Below are 20,309 nucleotides of genomic sequence, written 5' to 3' on the forward strand. Positions count from 1 at the left end.
GGCAAGGAGGCGGAGGTGTTGGCAATGAAGCCAGCCCATAAAAGCAGACTACTCTGCTTCTCTTCCTTGCAGGGCCCAACCCAGCAGATGTACTTTGAGCACGTCCATCACATCAGGCTTCACAGAAAAACCAGAGCAGTAACAAGTTCATAGTTCTCAACAGGGCTTAAAAGCAAGCTGGAAGTTTTGTTGTTCCGGCTTGTCATGGTGTAGGTAGCTTGTGGGTACCTAGAAGCAAATGCTATCCCTCCTCTCTCCCCAGAGAATTACTCTTCAAGTGCCACAGGACTCTTGAAACAGCGGAACGTGGGGCTCGAGGAATCAAATTTTACTCTTTGATGCTTGGCTTAGCAGTTAGCCTAATTATTATTGTAGATTTGGCAGGCAAGTTGTCTTTCTAACGTGTTCCCACTCTTTTGAACTATCCATAGAGATTGTGAAGATTTTTTTCTATAATGCTTTAAGATGCCAAAGTTCACTTTTAAAATGAAAGAGCCCAGAAGCCAGAAAGACATTGCTCTGCTGTCAAGCATAACCTCACCTCTTAAACATTTGAAAGCCTGAAGGGCTTGGAGAGAAAATGAAGAAGGGTGTCTAACTTTCATGAAAACATGTATTTACTCTCTGATCTCTTTATTTATTTTGGTAAGAAGTGCACAGAAAGCAGTCAAATATGTTGAAATTAATCATGTGGAATTGATTTCTGCAGGAGAGGCCATAAGGTAACTGCAGGAACCCAAGCAAGGCCCTGATCCTGCTGCTGTGACGTGCTGATGGACAGGAACCTGCGTGACAAGCAATGAAACGCGCTGTGACATACACACACAACGGAGCTGCTGTCAAGGCCACAGCCTGGTTACATGGGGCAGATCAAACACCAACTGGAAGACAAAATCGAGGCCTTACGTAATCAATAACAAAAGTGGAGAGAAGATGAGGTAGAACTGTAAGGTGGTGTTCCAGTGCCAGTGTCACCAAGGAAAGCATGGATGACAAATTGTAACCTATAATCTGTGGCTGGTAGACACCAACCTCACTCCCTTAGCAGCAAAGAAAATGGCAGCTTCTGGGTAAGGAGACTGTTCATATTTAAATATTTCTACTGTATTTTTATGCTATGGCCATCACCAGAAAGAGAAATTCCAAGAGAATTAGTGTTTGGTCAGTGCTCAGTGGCTACAGGAAAAGTAAGGGGGCCATGCATTCAGCAAGCCAAACACTGAAGCTTTAGGAAGATATGTTCCCAGACATGAGATGCCCTTGTGAAAAGCACATAGCAATGTAATCCATGAGTCCAATCATCCTCAGGGTACTCCACCTCATGAGCTGGAAGGTAAGGATGAAGAGCATAACATACCCCCCTTAATCCAGGAGGAATTAGTTAGGGACCTGCTATGCCATCTGGACAGTCACAAATCTATGGGACCTGATGGGATCCATCCAAGAGTACTGAGGGAACTGGCAGAGGTCCTTGCCAAGCCACTCTCTATCATCTATCAGCGTTCCTGGTCAACAGGGGAGGTCCCAGAGGACTGGAGGCTTGCCAATGTGACTCCCATTTATAAGAAGGGTCGGAGGGAGGATCCGGGGAACTACAGGCCTGTCAGCCTGACCTCGGTACCGGGAAAGATTATGGAACGGTTTGTCTTGAGAGCACTCACACGGCAGCTCCAGGATAAGAGGGGGATCAGGCCCGGTCAGCATGGGTTTACGAAAGGCAGGTCCTGCTTGACCAACCTGATCTCCTTCTATGACCAGGTGACCCGCCTAGTGGATGAGGGAAAGGCTGTCGATGTTATTTTCCTAGACTTCAGCAAGGCCTTTGACACTGTCTCTCATGGCATACTCCTTGAGAAGCTGGCGTCTTGTGGCCTGGATAAGTGCACTATTCACTGGGTGAAAAACTGGCTGGATGGCCGAGCCCAGGGGTAGTGGTGAATGGGGTGAAATCCAGTTGGTGGCGGGTCATGAGTGGTGCTCCCCAGGGCTCGGTGTTGGGCCCTCTTCTGTTTAATATCTTTATTGATGATTTGGATGAGGGGATTGAGTGCACCCTCAGCAAGTTTGCAGACGACACCAAGTTGGGAGGCAGGGTCGATCTGCTTGAGGGTAGGGAGGCTCTACAGAGAGATCTGGACAGGCTGGATCGATGGGCTGAGGCCAATTGTATGAAGTTCAACAAGGCCAAGTGCTGGGTCCTGCACTTGGGTCACGGCAACCCCATGCAGCGCTACAGGCTTGGGGAAGAGTGGCTGGAAAGCTGCCCGGCAGAGAAAGAGCTGGGGGTGCTGGTTGACAGCCGGCTGAATATGAGCCAGCAGTGTGCCCACGTGGCCAACAAGGCCAACAGCATCCTGGCCTGTATCAGGAACAGTGTGGCCAACAGGAGCAGGGAGGTGGTTGTTCCCCTGTACTCGGCACTGGTGAGGCCGCACCTCGAGTCCTGTGTTCAGTTTTGGGCCCCTCACTACAGGAAAGACATTGAGGTGCTGGAGCGTGTCCAGAGAAGGGCAACCAAGTTGGTGAGGGGCCTGGAGCACAAGTCTTATGAGGAGTGGCTGAGGGATCTGGGGTTGTTCAGTCTAGAGAAGAGGAGGCTGAGGGGAGACCTTATCGCTCTCTACAACTACCTGAAAGGGGGTTGTAGTGAGGTGGGTGTTGGTCTCTTCTGTCAGGTGGCTGGAGATAGGACAAGAGGAAATGGCCTCAAGTTGAGGCAAGGGAGATTTAGGTTAGATATTAGGAAAAATTTTTTTACTGAGAGGGTTGTCAAACATTGGAATGGGCTGCCCAGGGAAGTGGTTGATTCACCATCCCTGGAGGTATTCAAAAAGCGAGTGGACAGGGTACTCCAGGGCATGGTTTAGGGGGCATGGTTAATGGTTGGACTTGATGATCTTGAAGGTCTTTTCCAACCGAAATGATTCTATGATTCTATGATTCTATGATTTATGAGATTGATCTTTAAGAGTGAGATCTTCCAAAATAAATTGCTATCAGCAATGTCTGTGCAATCCTGGAACATTTAGCTATTAAGTACTGTCTTTTTTCTCACTAGTGGCATAATTTGCATTTTGATTAGACTACCCAAATATTTTGCTGAACAAAAGAGTATCTTAGTAAACATAATTATGGTTTTGGTCTAGATGACGTTTTTCCTGAAAAAAAATTATCCTGCTTACCTTTTTTATTAATAAAAAGTTGATTAATGTAGTTGGATAAATTAATAAAGAAGAGATAACTGAATTAAACAAACAATGTAATAGCGGATTGCTAGGAGCTTATAGATTAGTCTAAGAATTTCACTTCGTGTTATAGGCTAATATAGATAGACTTAATTCAAAAGGACTATGTCCATTTTTTTTCCTGGCCTTACCCACAAATTAACAGTGCACTAGTAAAAACTGGCATATAACAGACACAAGGTAATACTTGGGATAAAAGGACCACAGAGGCCCATGTTTTTCGCTACTTGTTTTTAACAGGAACTGGAAATCTGTTCTGTTTGAAAATATAGATTTTAATTGTCACAGAGAATAAAATCTGGTATTGATTTAAGGTGGATTTGGAGATATTCAGACCTTTTGGCTGATGAATCAGTCCTGAGCTGCTCTTTAGCTCCCCAGTTGCTTTGTTAATTACTGTCTTGTAGGTGTGTTTCCTGAGATCTGAGATAGATAGTGCAGCAGTTGACTGAAGCACTTTCTCATGTTCGTATTTTAAGAGAAAAGAAAGTCAATTCTATTCTTCCTTTTCTTTTGTAGACCTTGCTATCTCACAACCGGTAATTATATCAACAGCTGGGACCCATGCAGAGGATGAACAAAGTGAGTGGGAGCCAGATGATAACATTTTTCCACTCTCTGGGAGTGTGTGATTCTTCCTGAGGAAGACACTGTCTGAAACCATTAGATTCCAGTGTAGCTCAGCCTATGGTAGACCCGCATGTATAATCACAGCCCTTAAAATGTAAGGAGTCCCTAATTTACAGTGAAACAATTCCAGACATACATATGTGACATGGGAAGAACCAGGTGCCAAAAATTTCTCTTTTGTCTGGCCATAAAGTACAAAAATATTCTTTCTAAAAGGTAAAAATCCAATGAGCTCTCTAACATAAAACTTTGTTTATGTATGTTCTTCTCCACCACACTTCTCTTCAGAATTTTTAAAGCACCTTCAGAAAAAGTTTTTTTTTTACAAAAAAGACTTGAGTTCTCCTTCTCTGTTCAAGAGGCTATTTGAAAAACCCCCATAGTTTTTATGCATATGAATGTACGAGCATGTATGTAAACCCAGAGTTGTGCTGGACCTTTAACAGCATCCAGCTCAGCAGATGGTGACCAGCAGAAAAGACCTAGCCAGCCTGTCTGCACCATCATTGGCTGCTCCCATGTTCACCATGAGCTTGTGGAAGAGACGAGAGGGAGGTGAAGGCACCACCTACCCAGCAGAGACTGAGAGGTGATGGCTCTGCACAGAGACGATAGTAGCATGAAAAAGCACGTGGTGTTCAAAAGAGGTTGTGCAATGGGCAGTTCAGGAGCCAACCACAATTTCCATGGCTGGTTCAGCTGAACGAGGCTATATCCCATTCAGCTGGCTATATGCATATGAGAGACAGACAAGGGCCCTCCTCCTTTCTTCTTGTATCTTGTCTGCTGAAAGCACAGTGCCAAGGTAATAAAATAGTTCAGCTGTTGGAGGAGAAGCCTGTCAGAAGGATGGCCAGACTGGCTCAGGCCAGGGGTTTGGCTGGTTTAACATCTTGCTTGTCATTGAGCATATGAGGAAGGTGCAAAAAACACAGCAGAAAATGGAAGGAGGGCAATCTAGCCAGCAATCCTTAGTAGTTGTAATGGACCCCAGCATACCAGACAGTCTCTATGTTTAGTTCCATTAATCATTACAACCCCTGATATTTTTCAGATCAGTTTGATGTTCAGTTCTTTTTGAGCTTAGAAATTCTGAGGCAATGAGGTCTATAATTTAATCATGTGCAAAGTGTGCATGGTTGTGTGGGGAAGGATAGGAGGTGCCTTTTTTAATGGTTTTGAAATTTCCAAATTCTCATTTCCATGGGATTTAAATTTTTTGTTAGATCTGAAGCTGTGCCCGGTGCTCTCCCTGCTTTCATTTCAGTCTAATGGGTATAAATACAAATAGCAAAAGCAGATCAAGCAAACAGAGCAACACACTGTATTTGCTCGCAATATTTGTTATATGACCAATTAAAACGTTCCTGAGGTAAATGTTTATTTACCAAAAATATTTTGCAAACCATATTTGAAAGGTTAAAAAAAAATCTTTATGTTTTGTCCCAAAAGCACTAGCTCCAGCATAGTCTGATGTCTTCTGGATGTAGAAAATAACAGAGTTCACATTAGCAAACCCAAATGGTTCTAAAAAGACCATTAGACATTTTTGTTTTTTTAAAAAAGTAGTTAATCTCAAGCTTAAAATTGCCTACAATCTGTTGAACAGCTTTCAAGACTGCTATATCAAGTAGAAGAAAGGATGGTCTCTAGAGAGCTAATCTTGCACCTAGTAATCCTTTGGGCTTTCAGCCAAATAGGATTGGAAACCAGGTTTGCTATGAAGAATGATTAAGCTGGTTATATAAGGCTCAGATTAGGAATTAAAAAAATAAAAAAAAGAGGATGAGAAAATATTTTAGTGGAAAAGTAAAATCTCACAAATCTCCTGTTTCATTAAAATCAGTACTCCTCATTTCAGTGGAAGAATTTTTGTTTTATTTTGTTTTCACTGCATGCAATTTCCATGGTTGTACTTCAAATTGCAGGAAACTAGGTTCATACAGGAGAGATTATGCATCTGATGTTGTATTCATTACACCCAAACCAGTATACCAGCACAACCTTCTGGAGCATGCATTGGGCTGCATCTCCTTATTTCCATGGTCAATCCCAAACACTGAAGTGAAGCAAAAATGTCCATATATTCTTTAGCAATAGCATGGAAGTGTGAAAAATGTTATACATGAGTCAAACAGAAGAAAAACTGATTTTTAAATCTCCAGTGAGCCCAGATTAGGACACTAATGACCCAGTGTAAAATTACGTGAATATTCTGGTCCAAGGGGAAAAAAAATTTCCCAAGAGTAACTATACATTGATTTCAAGCATAGGCTGGAGAAGTTAGAGTGGGAAGGAGGGCAAAGGCTTGAGAAAGGCAAAGCTGACAGCAGTATTAAACCACATGCTGAAGTTGTTCACTTTTGTATGAAACAGTAACTCATATTGTAGATGTATAAAATATAAGCATTTTTCACAAGAAACAAAGTGGACGTGAGGTTGCAAAGTGTTAACGAGGTCAGATCTTCCTAAAGACAAGCCAGCCTTTGATAGTCTAAGAAGAGAGGAAAAAAATATAACTATTAGCTGCCAAGTCCTTAAACAACTATGATTTTGGCATAGTCTTTCTGATCATATGATGCACATTCTACTAGGGAAATCAGAGTTGTGTAAATTCTTGCAAAGTATTTTTAGAAAGCTATGAAGAATTGTCTGGAAGCAAATCAGAGGAGGAGAGAATTGCCCTAAATTACAGAAATGTTTTAATTTCTTTGTTAAGTATCTGAGAAAACTTACAGGAAAAATAACAAGTGTCTCTAAAAAGGCTATAATAAATCACCGCGTATAAATTTTCCATCCTGTGTATTGTTCTTGCCTAGGTTTGTCATTTAATTTCTACAAGTACTGTGAGAAATCACTTTGCCCAGAAGGTTTTGAGGGCTTCTATTACTTTTTGGAAACTTAAAATCCCTACATGACTCCATATCCCGAACTGCCATTCTGCTGTTAAAGCTGTGAATTTGATGAACTCGCAATGTTACATTAACAATTCCAAAGGTGTAGTTACCTAAACAGGTATTTCTATGTATTCTTCTAAAAGTGGCAGAATTTTTCTTACAGATCATTTAAATGACTGTACTGCAGCTTTTGTATCTGCAGGCAAAGAACTTCTGATCTGACTGGTTTGATTCAAGCAAATGCACATGAGCCCATTTGTTTATATTTTCTCTCCTTCTGACGCAATGGGTTCTTTTGAAAATGAACATTTCCAAACAGAACCTTGTTTTTATCTGTAACAGTGATTTGCATCCCTTCCTTCTGGCATTTAATTGTTATAAACAGTACCAGGACATTCTTGTCTTGTGTTTCAGTAGTGTTTTGTTGCTGTCATAATGATTTCAAGACTAAAGGAGGCACTCCAACTATCAGGGCCAAATGCAACACCTTGGCAGTAGAGGAGGGGCTTACTGCTCTCTTGCCGGAGACCATCCCATCTCTGTTCTCAAAGGGGCTTTGCACATCTCCCAAGCTGCACATGACATCATTGGGGAATGAAGAAGGAAAAGGTCATCCAGGTGAAGATGACAGCTCTGAATTAGCTTGCATCTTGATGGTCGGTGTTGGGGGTTTTTTTCACAGCACTGATTACAGTGAATTTTGTGAGGCAATGCATTTTTCTTAAGTGATGATGTGATAGCTTCAGCTGAAGGTCTGTAGCTTCATCTATGAGATATTCAGCACTTTTATACTATTCAGCCCTAAACTAGTCCTATAGATGATGGTGAAATAACATTAAAACACCTTTTTTTTCCAGAACTCAAAGGTGAATGTTTAACATTCACTTAAGTCATTAGGAGTCCAAGGTACTCAGCTGCTTGAAATCCAACCTCTGTTCCACTCTGAATGGAAAAACTATTAAGACATCGGGACAGTAGGCAGAGTGCACAACAATAACTACAAGGGCAAAAAGCATGGAGATAAATGCCTGTTGAAAGTCTAATTTTGGAAAAGGTCTGACAGAACTAAGAAAGTACAGAAAAGTCTAATTAAGTGAATGTTCATTCCCATAATCTTTATATAATCTGCGAACAACAAATGGTATGAAATTGTGTTGTATAAAACACAGTCCTCCAATCAGGATTGAGGCAGTACTCTCCTTCCCCTTACTGCATCGTTCAAATCTTTACCAAAAATGGGGACGTTGTAGTCTTTACAGTTTCACCCTATTGCTAATGGGAGGGATGGCCAATATAAAAAAAGTGGAGGAACTATCAGAAATGTGATCACAGTTCCAGGAGTGGTATAAAAAAAATCTCTTCGGTAAACTCAACAAAACAAAGACAGTTTATTCTCCTTATATCAAACAACAGCATTTGTCAATGTCTGTGGTACAATGTATAATCACAAGATCCTCAGTGAATGAGCTGCTATATATTTCTCTTACTGTCAGTGCAAAAATCCATCAACTACCGAAAGTTTCCTTTAAGAATCAACCAAAACAAATTAATCAAAAATTACAGTGTGTCTCATCCAACTTCAGAGCAGGAGCTATCTTCATTTTTACACCCTTAATGAATGTATTTGTAAAGCCTAATAAAATATCAGTATTTTTGCACAGTGTTCCTTCCCACGGTGATCTTGTTATGTCTTTTGCATGAAACAAGGAAATGCATAACTGTAAATATATTAGTGGAAGTGAGGGAACAGAAGTAATGATGTCAGTAATGATGAAGGGGAGGTGGAGGCAGTCTCCCTGGTAAGCAGAAGTGGTAGGAGGAGAAGAGACACTGACTCAGTTTAGGGTGGGAATCTTTGAGGGAGCTGTGGGGAGAGTAAGGACGGGGAATAGTCCAGGGTACTAGATGGAAAGATAAGCTCAGAGAAAGAAATACAGCTGAACTGGAAGGTGTTATGTATTCTAGGATGTTGCGTATTAATACTGGAGGACTCCATGTACATGAAGCCAAAATACCTCTTAAGTCAAACGTTTACATACTACAGACTTGTCCTATTATTCCTTATGGTTTCCAGTACAGATACTCCCAGGCTTTCCTCTAATCCCATCATAGGACAATGAAAGATTGCTTCTCCAAGCATCAAAAATGTGGCAAATAGTGAAACAAGAAAGGTCTGGCTGAGCTGAATAGATAGCAAGCCCAAAATTTTCAGATGCAGCAGCCTTAGAAATTATCCATTAATATTTTCTCTAGTAACAGAGAATTTTGACTGAAAGAAGCATCTCTACAAGAAACTGTAGAATATATTCAATATATTTTTTAATCAAAGCCCTCCAGATGCTACTGCGTTCTCCTCATTCAAAACTATGAACAGCCATATGCTACAGAACCAAAGGCTTAATTGCAAAGATGTATCTGGAATTCAACAGAGTCAGGGGAGAGGAGGTGGAATTTCATTAGTAATCAGGCAAGCAGACACAGGCAAGACAAATAAGTAGCGAAGAAATATGCTCAGCATTCTCGCTATTGAGCAAGTTTTCAATTACTTCCAGACCCTACAAAAAAAACGGAATGAAATTGGTGTCTCATGTACACATACACATTCACCCCTTATTTCCTTAAGTACCAACCAGTAATTGTTACAGGAGAGATGAAATTAGGGAACACACAGTGAAGAAAATAAAATACGAAGAAACACATAAGGCTACATTTTGGTGATACCTCAGCACTGAGCTTGTGAGGAACCAACATCTAAGAATGGAGTTGAAATGGAGCCAGTGGGAAGGTGGCATCTGTGGACGGGTGAAACTGATGCATAAAGATGAGAATGTACGAGGTTGTTCAGATTGACTTTGTGGTAATTTATAATGACTTAGTGTTTTTGACCAACAGAGAAAGTAGCAGGGTCTGTACCCTGTTACAGAATATCATTACCCTGGGTCTATGTTATTGGCATATTTCACACACTGCCATTTTAGAGTTACTTAGTTTGAATAAAACTTAAGAGCTGGTTTCTGCACATGCAGCACAATAGTCATTGTGATTAATCACTGCTGTTGTTCTGGGGTCTGGTTTCATCCTGCCATTCCAATCATGTATTTGGATATACTTTGAGAAGAAATGTCACATGTTCTCAGATTTGTTTTGTATTTTTACACAGTCAAGCATATAATGCAAATTAAATACATTTTTAGCACCCCAAAATCACATAGTCCTCATAATATCCAATACCAATTAAAAAATTATTCCAAAATGTACCTTATTTCCACTAGAGGTCAGTCAATAGATGGTGAACTTTCATGTTATAGAAATTTATATTGTTAGCTTCCTTACCTGCTTAACTTGTGCAAACATGCTGAACAAGAACATTACTGTATATGAAAAACTTATGCAAGAAAAATTCTTTTAATCATATGCCAAATTTTTAGAAACATCATTATTGTAAGGTGAGGTGTCACTAAATGCTTAACTATCAAACAGAAAATGTGCATGAAGAGTTGCTGTTCCATAGTTGCAGCACGCTCTGGATAGAAAGACTCTGTTTATCGTGGAGTGTTTGGTAAATTATAGAAACTGACTGGAAATCTACATAAGCCTTTTAGTAAGCTGAAAACTCAGCAAAACTACTAGGTTTTTTTTTTAAAGGCAATCTGTCTTAACGTAAAGCTTGAAAGTACCAAAGTGCTTTAGTACAGCTCTGTGGAGTTAAAGCTATTTGTCAGGTGAATGGGAATTCAAAAAAGGTTGCACCAGCCACTCTTACCACTGCCCTTATTTGCAACCTTCAAATGTGGGGTATTCCCCAGGTGTCTTGATGCTGAAGAGATGTGGCTGTTAAGTTGCTTTATTTATCGTGGTTTTACTTATTACCTTTTCTGCAAGCAGCATATTCAGAATTTCACTCCTTATCATTGTTTTTACATATTGAGCTTAGTTTATTTTTAATGTAATTGCATCGTTTATTATCTCTCTCATCTCAGATGAATTGCTGCTCAGTAATGAGGCCCTCAGACTCAGATGTTGTCGCGGATGGAGTGATGCACTTCACTCCTAAGAGAGAAGCAACAATGTATTTTATTGATATGAGACAGTGAGTTAACAAAGTTCAATAGTAAATGCGACAGTGGTTTAACAAGATTAGATGGCAAGGTACACTTGAGTATTTACTGCACAGAGGGCAGGGTCAGACAAAACTGCCAGGGAGACCCTCCCATTGAGTCATGAGGTTCAGGAAGGACCCCTTTGCATTCTAAACTCCTTCTCAGAGGGGAATTTAGGTGTGGCTGGATCTAGACTTAGTTCCAGACTTGGTCAGTGGTTTTTTATGTCTAAAGGATTATGTATGTGCAATCATTCCTTTATATCACTTAGCTAAGATTTCAAAGTTTCAGCGCTCCTATTCCCAATTTGCTTACTGACTCTCTGATGCGATAAGGATTCCTCAGCCTTGAGGAGTAACGTCGAGAGGCATCCCTACTCAAGGGGATATCCCCGCATGCAGCCCGCTACCATGCAGGAGAGCTCAATGGGCCCTGGGCTGTCCACTATTTATGGAGTAATATGATTGACTTATAGCCATATCTGCATGCCATGCAAATGGTATTTTGGTTGGCGCATGCTCCACTAGCCCTTGGCTATTGTGTTGTTATCTGTATCCCCCGAAACCACTTTGAGCCAGATGCAGCCATCACGACCACACACACATCCATTAACACCGCCACTGGTGGTTATCACTTGAGCAGGGTTACGGGAAATAAAGGGCAGGTTGGGAGAGGTGGGGGGAGCACACTGCCACAGATGGTCTTCTGTGGTTCCAGGCATGAAGGCAGTGGGTCTTCAATCTGGAAAGCAATTTTGTTGTGCAAGATGGTCTCTTGGGAACCATTAAAACTGGTCAGTATCTGTGCCAGCTGCTATGTTCTGTTCTCAGTGTGTATTTACCTAATATTTCAATTTAAATGCTTTCGTTATGCTTGCAATGATCTCCCATTTTCCACTAAGTGTCACCAATGATGACGACGACTTTAATCACCCTCAAATGCAGCTTTTTTGTTGCCACCCCTCTGCTGCAACTGCATCAATGCTGAGGCACAAACGATTTCTCCTAAGGATTTACCACAACATTGTTTACGTGTGCACCAAAAACATCATAAATGTGAGCACCAGTACTGAATCTACCAAGATACTACATACATACAACGGCTATACGCCTTCATATCTCTGCTCGTTACTCAGATATTGATATAAGCCCTACCTGGCATTACTCAGGTATAACACTAAGATATTTAACCATCCAACTTCAGGAAAACTGAAGTGCAATGTTTCTAATTCAGGAATCATTGGCTGGCCTCTGCTTCAAATCATGTCATGTGTGATTACAAAAAACTTTGAAATATTTACAGTATTTTAAAATTGTTTTATAAAAGATAATTTTTATGCAGATCCTGGTAGGCCCAAATTGCAAGTCACTAACATCTTAACCAAGATTCATAGAGTAGGAGTACCATTAGTACTGAAATTGTTTCATTGTAATTGAACTTGACAGTTAACTACAAGACATAAAAGCGCATTTCTGTGAAGCCCCTGGAGGAGCAGAACTAGCATTTTCAAAACTTCCTATTTTCCAAAAACTATCTGTTGGGTCGGACCTCTCAGTATTAAGCTAAAGTGGCATGCACAGTTTTGAGCACAGGTCAGAGGATTTTGGAATTCAGTGGCAGTGTTTTCTAAAGGAGTTATGTCTTTTGCCATGTTAACTATGCTTTTTCTGACACATGACATTTGAAAATCTATTTCTGGCTGTTTCAGCAAGAGAAGGATGAGCTTGTAGAGCTCTTGAATCCAGTTTAAAATACATTGCTTTTAATGTTTCACAGCCAGGATGTTATAAAATAGAAATGTGCTTTTAGATAAACTTGTTGAGTTGGTACCCGATATCTCAAAATGTTTGGGTTTCTTTGTTCTTTGACTTTCAGTCCTTAAAATCCTCTACTTCAAGCTGAATCAGCTGAAGATTCAGCTTGTGGCATCTATGTGAAAATGATGAAGAAAATATATCCATTATCTTGTTCATTTACAACAGCCTAGCATTTGGCTGTTATATTCCTTTGTTCCTTTTGGTATGACCTGCAGCAGAAGACCACTTTCAGAAACCTGGGAAATTTGGGCTTTGCCACATCCCTTTTGTGCTTTAACTGTGATGGATAGCTTTCCCTGAGAGAGAGAGAGAGCGCGGGAGGGGAGGTGGGAGGACACCAGAACTGCGCAAAGTGATGAACATGCACAGAGAGTTGGTAGAAGAAACTCATTTTGCTTGCCTGTCAGAAGAGGTGGGATGTGCCCCAGGGAAGCAGGTTTTGGATGAAAGTTGCTGAACTTTCCTTCTGATGCTCAGAAGTGAGCACTTTGCCTCATGGCTGCTCTGGGAAATTTACCCTGGAGCTCTTTAAACAGACACTGACTACAACAGACAGAGAGGGATTTTTTTCCTTACCACGTGAGGCAAGGCTAAATGAATTTGAGTTTTCACTAAATCAAGCTTTTCTGAAGATGCCCATCACACTTTGTTCCCCTTTTGGGTGGATTTACTGAGCAGGTACAGAGCTTTGTGGACCACAGCCTCCCTCATATCCCTGCTAGGTGCAGTCTCCTTGCAGCAGTAGGGAACATCAGCCTGCCTTGGAGCTGCTAAATAACATATTGCCACAGCTGAGGTGTGTTGGCCCATTATCCCAATCCACATTAATACCTGGGATGTTCTCATCCCTTCTCCTCCTCACTGTCCTAGGCCATTCCTACCAGGCTGAACAGATAAAATAAACTCCTGCAAAGACCTCACATGAAGGGCTTTGCTCACTGTAAATATTTCCCTCCCACTAGCTTGGCTACCTGTACGATGGTATGAGTAAACTTGTATCAGTGATTCCAGACCCGCATTGGTGTGATCCAGTGATCTCAGGAGGGCTTTGCCCATTTAACCAAACTGTGAACACATCTTCAGCTGCATGTCCTGAAAGCAGGTAAGCTGCAGAAGTGTTAAGTGTTTCTAGGGATAGTGCCTTGTTGTGAATATTTTGAATGAGCAAACCCACTTTGGCTGGATTTATAATTTCTGGTAAGTTATGACCCCCTCCCTCTGCATGAAGAACCCTTGAGGGCTTTTCAGGCACACCTGAAAAAATGCTATGCATCCTTCAGATTTAAATTCACATAGCTCCTATAACCTAAGTGCAATTTTATCATTTTTATACCAGTCCTGCTTCATTCTCTGCCATTTGAAGTTCTGGTCCAGCAATGGCTATTGAAGAATATACCATGAGAAGCCTTGTTCATTTATATCAATTGGTGTTCAGAACAGACTGGCTATTTATGCACTTTTATTTGAGGACATATTAAAAATCACCTTGGGTACATAGAGGACTAATTTATATATAGATGTGTGTGTAGAGATATATATATGTGTATGGATGTAACAAGATATTATAGCCTTATCTAGTCAGTCACATAGGTTTTGGATTGAATTCAATAGAAAGATGGGTTTGGAAGGGGAAAAAATAATTGAAAGGAGAGTTGAGGATTCATAAGAAAAAAAATTATTATTTTGGAATGGATTTTAAGACTGGGCAGTGCATGCTTTTTGCATGTTAGTTTTACTCTGAGTTCAACACTCTCTACTGTGCTATGAAGGATGGCCATGAACAGCACTGAATAGTTCCAGCTGTTAGAGTCCCAGGTAGAGTAAGACTCTGGGAAGCATTCTCATTGAATATCACAGAACGAATTGATATCAAGAAAATACTGTGGCATTTTTAAACTCACAGTGGCTAGTGCGTCTTCTGAGGGGGAAAAAAGTTCAGTTTGAATGCTATTCCTTTTGCCAGTATGTACAAGAGTGCAATGTGAAGAACAGAATACTTTAAAAGCTGATACAATAAGACAGCTGCAAAATCCCGTAAGAAAAAAATCCACAGAGAAGCAGACAGATGAAAAAAGACTAGACATATGATACCCTGTTCAGGGCTGGGAGTCCAAACCTCGGCTGCTCAGCCATAATCGATGTCAGTCTGCTACCTGATCTTCTTGATTCCTCACATACTCTTGAGAGAGAAATTAAGAAGTGAGAGTTTGGATAGCTGGAGCTGCTCAGATGTGATTGGGGAAAAAAAGAAGAGATAATATGGTGCTGTGAAAGGTTATGACCAGCGTACCACATTTCCTCCTGCCAAATCCATGACAATATCAGGATGATAAAAAAACAAACAAAAAAACCCAAAACAACACCAAAGCATTTTGTCTCTCTTAGTTGTCCTGCATAACCAAGGAGCCAAAGGATATTGTATGATTAACAACTCGCAATCAAGTTACAACAGCTCAGCAAGTTAAGTTGTCAACATGTGTCATCTGAGCTGTGGCAATTGTTCATGTGTGTGGTTGACACATAAAATGCCAAGCAATGTTATTTAACTCTCTTTCATTGCATCAAATTACTCCCAGTGTGCCATGGGTTAGGAGTGCACATGGGGAGGGATTCACTGCTCTAAATTTAGATCTCTGTATTAGAGATGTCTATGTCTGAGCTAGTTGTCTAAGTTCATGCTAAAGTCAACGGAAAGAAACAGGTGCTTCTGGAGTGCACTTCATCTTATCTTGGGATAGCTGTTCAAAACAGAGCAGGTGAATCCTGCTCCACTGAGTCTAAGAGGCATCTACATGATTAGCTCAGGTATAATTGTCTAAGGTTAAGTGAGATTAATCTTTGGAGAGCTACCATATCTCAGCTGATGACTTGATCATGAATCTGAGCATGAAGATATAGTGGTTGGTTTAGTATAATCTTTCACTGATCATAGCAAAGAGAAATTAAGACTTCACTGAGTATCAGTAAGAAAAATCTTAATCTTGGTAGGTCATATAGAGAAATCAGTCAAACTGCATTTGCTGCATTTCCTAGCATTCTTTGCTTTTAGGTACATAGTGATTCCTCCCAGCCATTTACTACTTTTATCTTGTTGCTTCTAATCGTGCAGATACTGGATGAATTTTCATTTTGCGGTACAAATGGACCTGCCGCAGCAATCCAGTAAGAGTGCAAACTCAAGCAGCACTAAAGGAAAAGTACAACTCCTCATCTGGTATGATGACTCAATATTTTCACTAATTTACTGTCAGAGGATCATTTACTGTGGTTTTACTTCATACAGTGTTTCTGAAAGCGTACAGGCCCTGATCCTCCTATGTGGGTTGGCAGTTTTGTTCTTGCAGTAAACTTGCAAAACATCTGGAGGTCTGGTTTTACTGTCCTATCGTAATCACCTTTGCCCAAGAGTGATTCCTACAGGATATGAAGAACTCCTTTTCCAGCACCCCGTCTTCTCTGTTTTGAGGTGGGAGTGGGGGGAACTTTGGCAAAAAGAGCTTCCCAGAGCTCCTCTTCGTGGGTATTTGAAAAGGTATCTGAGAGTATTAACAATAAAATACAGGGCAGCCCTCAAGCTACTCTAGATTATATGTGGTGAGCTGAATGCTATTAGATGGAGCAGGTAAAGCTGCCTTCAATAATTGCATTCCATTAACCTAATCTAGCTCAGTCTCTGCCTCATTCTCTTTTAATGAGTCATGTGAGCATTACAAATAATTTTTATTGCAATGTTGCTTAAGCAGTTGCCACTTCGTTCCTACCTCCCATTAGGCTTTCCTGCTCAGTCGTATATCCTACCTCATGCAGGCATGAGACCGATTATTAAAAAAAACAACCCCACTCTTGGGGAATAATTTTTTCCACATGAATCTGTCTCACAGTGTAGCTGCTGAGGCACTTGCTCCAGCACAGCGAAGAAGAGGGAGAAGGGGGACAGCTGCTGAACACTTGAGTATAGCCTCAGGACTAAGGAGAGAAAATTGTCTTGTTTTCCCCTCTACCAATCTACAAACAGTGGGGCAGGGGGGAAATCATCCTCATTGCTAATAAAAATGAAGTTTAAATTCAGCATTGTGATGCTGACAAGTTACAAAACCTTTAACCAAAAGAAACTGCATGAGAGTGCAATATTTGGCTTTCTTCCTCAAACTCTGCATTTTCTGTCAGTGCAGCACTTTTATGGCTTATTTATCTTTTACAACCTTTGTACCATTTCCTTCATTTATGTTATCTATTAGCTAATTAGTCATAAGAAACCTAAATCTAAGCTCAGTGTCATATGAGACTCAGATTCAATCAGGAAAACCCTGATGACTGGCTTGCAGCACATTTTCCTCGATGTTCGCAGATACCCCTCATGCCTCCGGAGTGGTTGGGTGCACTCTGGCTTTCAAGCAGAATTATGAATGATCACAGTTCAGTTCCCTCTTCCTGGGATGTGCTTCAGCTTTTGTAGCAGCCTCTCATCATGTACAGCCGGATAAAATCACACCTATACTGAAGTGAATAGGATTTCAGTCTTTGACTTCAGTGGTGTCAGAACTTGGCTACAGATTAGTCCCAGTTACTGGTAGTCTTGTGAAATAGTATGATGTATCCTGTGTATCTTAAGTGTGTTTTGTAAATTACATGTAAATATAGTTCAGGCTTTTGTGAAGAGTTTGTCAAATTCTGGAAAATCAGTAATACTCAATTTACTTGCTAAGTTCACAGAGGACACATCGGGGTGTGTTCAAAAGCAGTGGCACTCAAGATTTCACTGTCTGCTTCTATAGGCCCAAGGGAAATTACACCAGTTCCACTGCATTTTAGTGAGGATTGCTTAGGGCCTTAGTCTGTGTTCCTTCACTTTGTCTGGATGTCTGCAGTGAGGTCAGGTAAACATGCAGGGATCTGCCATTCCTTTTGTGCAATGTTTCCCATCTCCTCTGCGCTATGGCAGAAAACGGGGTGACAATCTGATGCTCAGTGGGTACCATCACTGTGCAAGTATTGATGTGTCTTTTGGTAATTAGCACCAGCTTGTTCCAAATGTTATTCTGTCTCATTTTATACATACCATTATGCTGCTTTTAATTGCAAAATAGTACAAATTATTTTGCAGCATATAGTATGAAAAATGCAGGGTTTGATATCCTGGCTCATTTTTTCCTCTGAACTGATAGTTTGAAGAGCAAGGTACTATAGCCTATGATGGCTTTTCAGTGCTTTCTTCTAAGAGTTGGGTTTTTTTCTGCTTTGAGTAAAAAGAAATCATAATTTCTTAATTAGTTTCATCATTTAACATGACATGTTCACTGATTAGAAATGTAAAAGAGGTCATTTGCATTTCTATGACACATACCAGAAATATATGGCCATAGAGTATTCACCTGCCATGTTGTTTTTTAGTTTCATGATGGAAATACACACCTTCTTATATAGGGCATTTTCACAGTTAAAAAAAATAGAAAGCAAGGAGAAGGTGCTCAATATGAGACTACTTCCTGTTCTCACAGTTGTTTTTTTTCTACACAAATAATTCTTCCAGTATTGGGATCTAACCTAGCTGATTTTTAGAGAGATTTGTTAGCATTATACTCTGGCTCGGCAGATAAGACTTTTAGAAAGTATAGGTTGGTAGTTTAAGAAATGGCTAAAATGACTGTGATAAGCCTGTTTCCACGCTGTCTGAGAGGGTGTTATGTGAGACGCTGGCCTTAAATGTTTATGCTTGCACAGATGATTGACTTAAAATCCCAGCACCTGTGATCTCTATAATGTTCAATCTATTTGTGCAGCTGTTCCTCTGAGACTGTTACATGCAGTAATTGATTAGTTCAGCAGTCCTTCAACATCACTGCAGTTTTATGAAAGCTGGTGAATTAATAAGCTACATTTCAGCAGCATACAGCCTCTTCCTCTCAGTTTGCATGATGATTCTCAGGTACCAATATTTTGCTGTATGAGCCCTACTTTTCCAAAATGGCTAGAACACTTAAAAATACTGATTTTAAAGTTGAGAGGAAAAAGCATCTGCCTTCATTGCTTCCTTTCCCAAAGTCGTAGAGTCTTTCCATTTCATTTGATGAAGAACTGATGAAGATAATAGTCTTAAAAAGAGGACCAAGAGGTGTAGAGCTTGGAGGAAGTTCAGTGGAGAACAAGCAACCAAGATACCGTGTCTCTATTCCTTGTCTGAAGGGAAAATGTCATGTTTAAAATAAAGTGATGATGATAGAGTTTAACTGTACCCACATGTCCTGGGTTCAGCTGGGATAGAGTTAATTTTTACAGGAACCTGGGAGGTGGCGGGGCATAGCCGGGGCAGCCGACCTGAACTAGCCAAGGAGCTATTCCATACCATGTGACATCACGCTCAGTATATAAATGGGGAGCGGGCCGGGGGGAGGGCTCTCTCGATTTTCGGTGGCGGAGCGTCGGGTTCCGGGTGGTGAGCAGTTGCACTGTGCATCACTCTTTTTGTATATTCTTTCATTAGTAGCGTTGTTGTTGTTGTAACCTTTTTTTGTGTTGTCCCAGTAAACTGCCCTTGTCTCAACCCTCGAGGTTCCAGGTTTTTTTTCTTTTCTCTCCTCCGTCTCCCCCCTATCCCACCGGAGGGGGGTGGGAGGAGTGAGCGAGCGGCTGCGTGGTCCTTTGTTACCGGCTGGGCTGAAACCACGACAGTCTTTTTTGGCCCCCAACGTGGGGCAGGAAGGGTTGAGATAACGACAGATCTGGCCAGAGCGTGTTGAAACAAATTTGTTATACACATTTCTTATATTAGATAAATAGATGTTAGTCACAATGTTGATTCATTTGCTTACATGGTGGCGTTTTGTAAGTTCTTATGTGCTCTATGTATTGCCTGTAGTTACATTTCTCACCTCTGGGAGAGTGATTGGGATTATCATTTTGCTGTACTGGGCAATGTCGACTCGTGAAATGATTACATCACTGGTCATGAGGTTAAGCTGGTATCTGTATGAGGCAGTGATATCATTTCCATACTTCAAGCACCTTCTATCGGATTTTATTGGTAATTACACTCAGTCCATGGGGAAGTTAGGGGGGGATGCTTCCCCCCGTCCGTTTGCCTCCCTTCTCTCCTTCCGACTAATTACAACAGCCTTTGAGAATTTTGAATATCCTTGGGATGCACAAGCCAGTGTGCTGTTAGTGCTATGCCTCCTGAATATGTTTCAGGTCTTGTTTAGGGCTACAAAAAGGCTCTTTAAGAGTACCACCCAGAGATCTACCCCAAAGCTGGATATTCATGGGTGGCACGGCATGTGGGAGGATATGGACAGGTATCTAGAGAACCTCTCACCTCCAGTGGCTTGGAAGTTCACTCCCGAACAACTACAGAACCCTCATGAAGTGGTAGAATATTTGAAAGAAAAATGCTGTGGCTATTCCAAAGATGTACAAGTCACTGCACTGTGCTGGGCCCTGGCCAGTATCTACCAAACACTACTTGATATTAGGCAGCACCCTCAGGGGGAAAAGGGGGAAAAGATGGAAAACAGGACAACAGGCACCGTGGCTACCCAAACCCCGACAACAGGCACCGTGGCTACCCCAACCCCGGAGACAGATACTGCAGCTAAACCAGAGAACCAACCTGTGCCAGTATCA

This window comes from Harpia harpyja, chromosome 13 (assembly GCF_026419915.1).
Source record: "Harpia harpyja isolate bHarHar1 chromosome 13, bHarHar1 primary haplotype, whole genome shotgun sequence".
NCBI lineage: Eukaryota > Metazoa > Chordata > Aves > Accipitriformes > Accipitridae > Harpia > Harpia harpyja.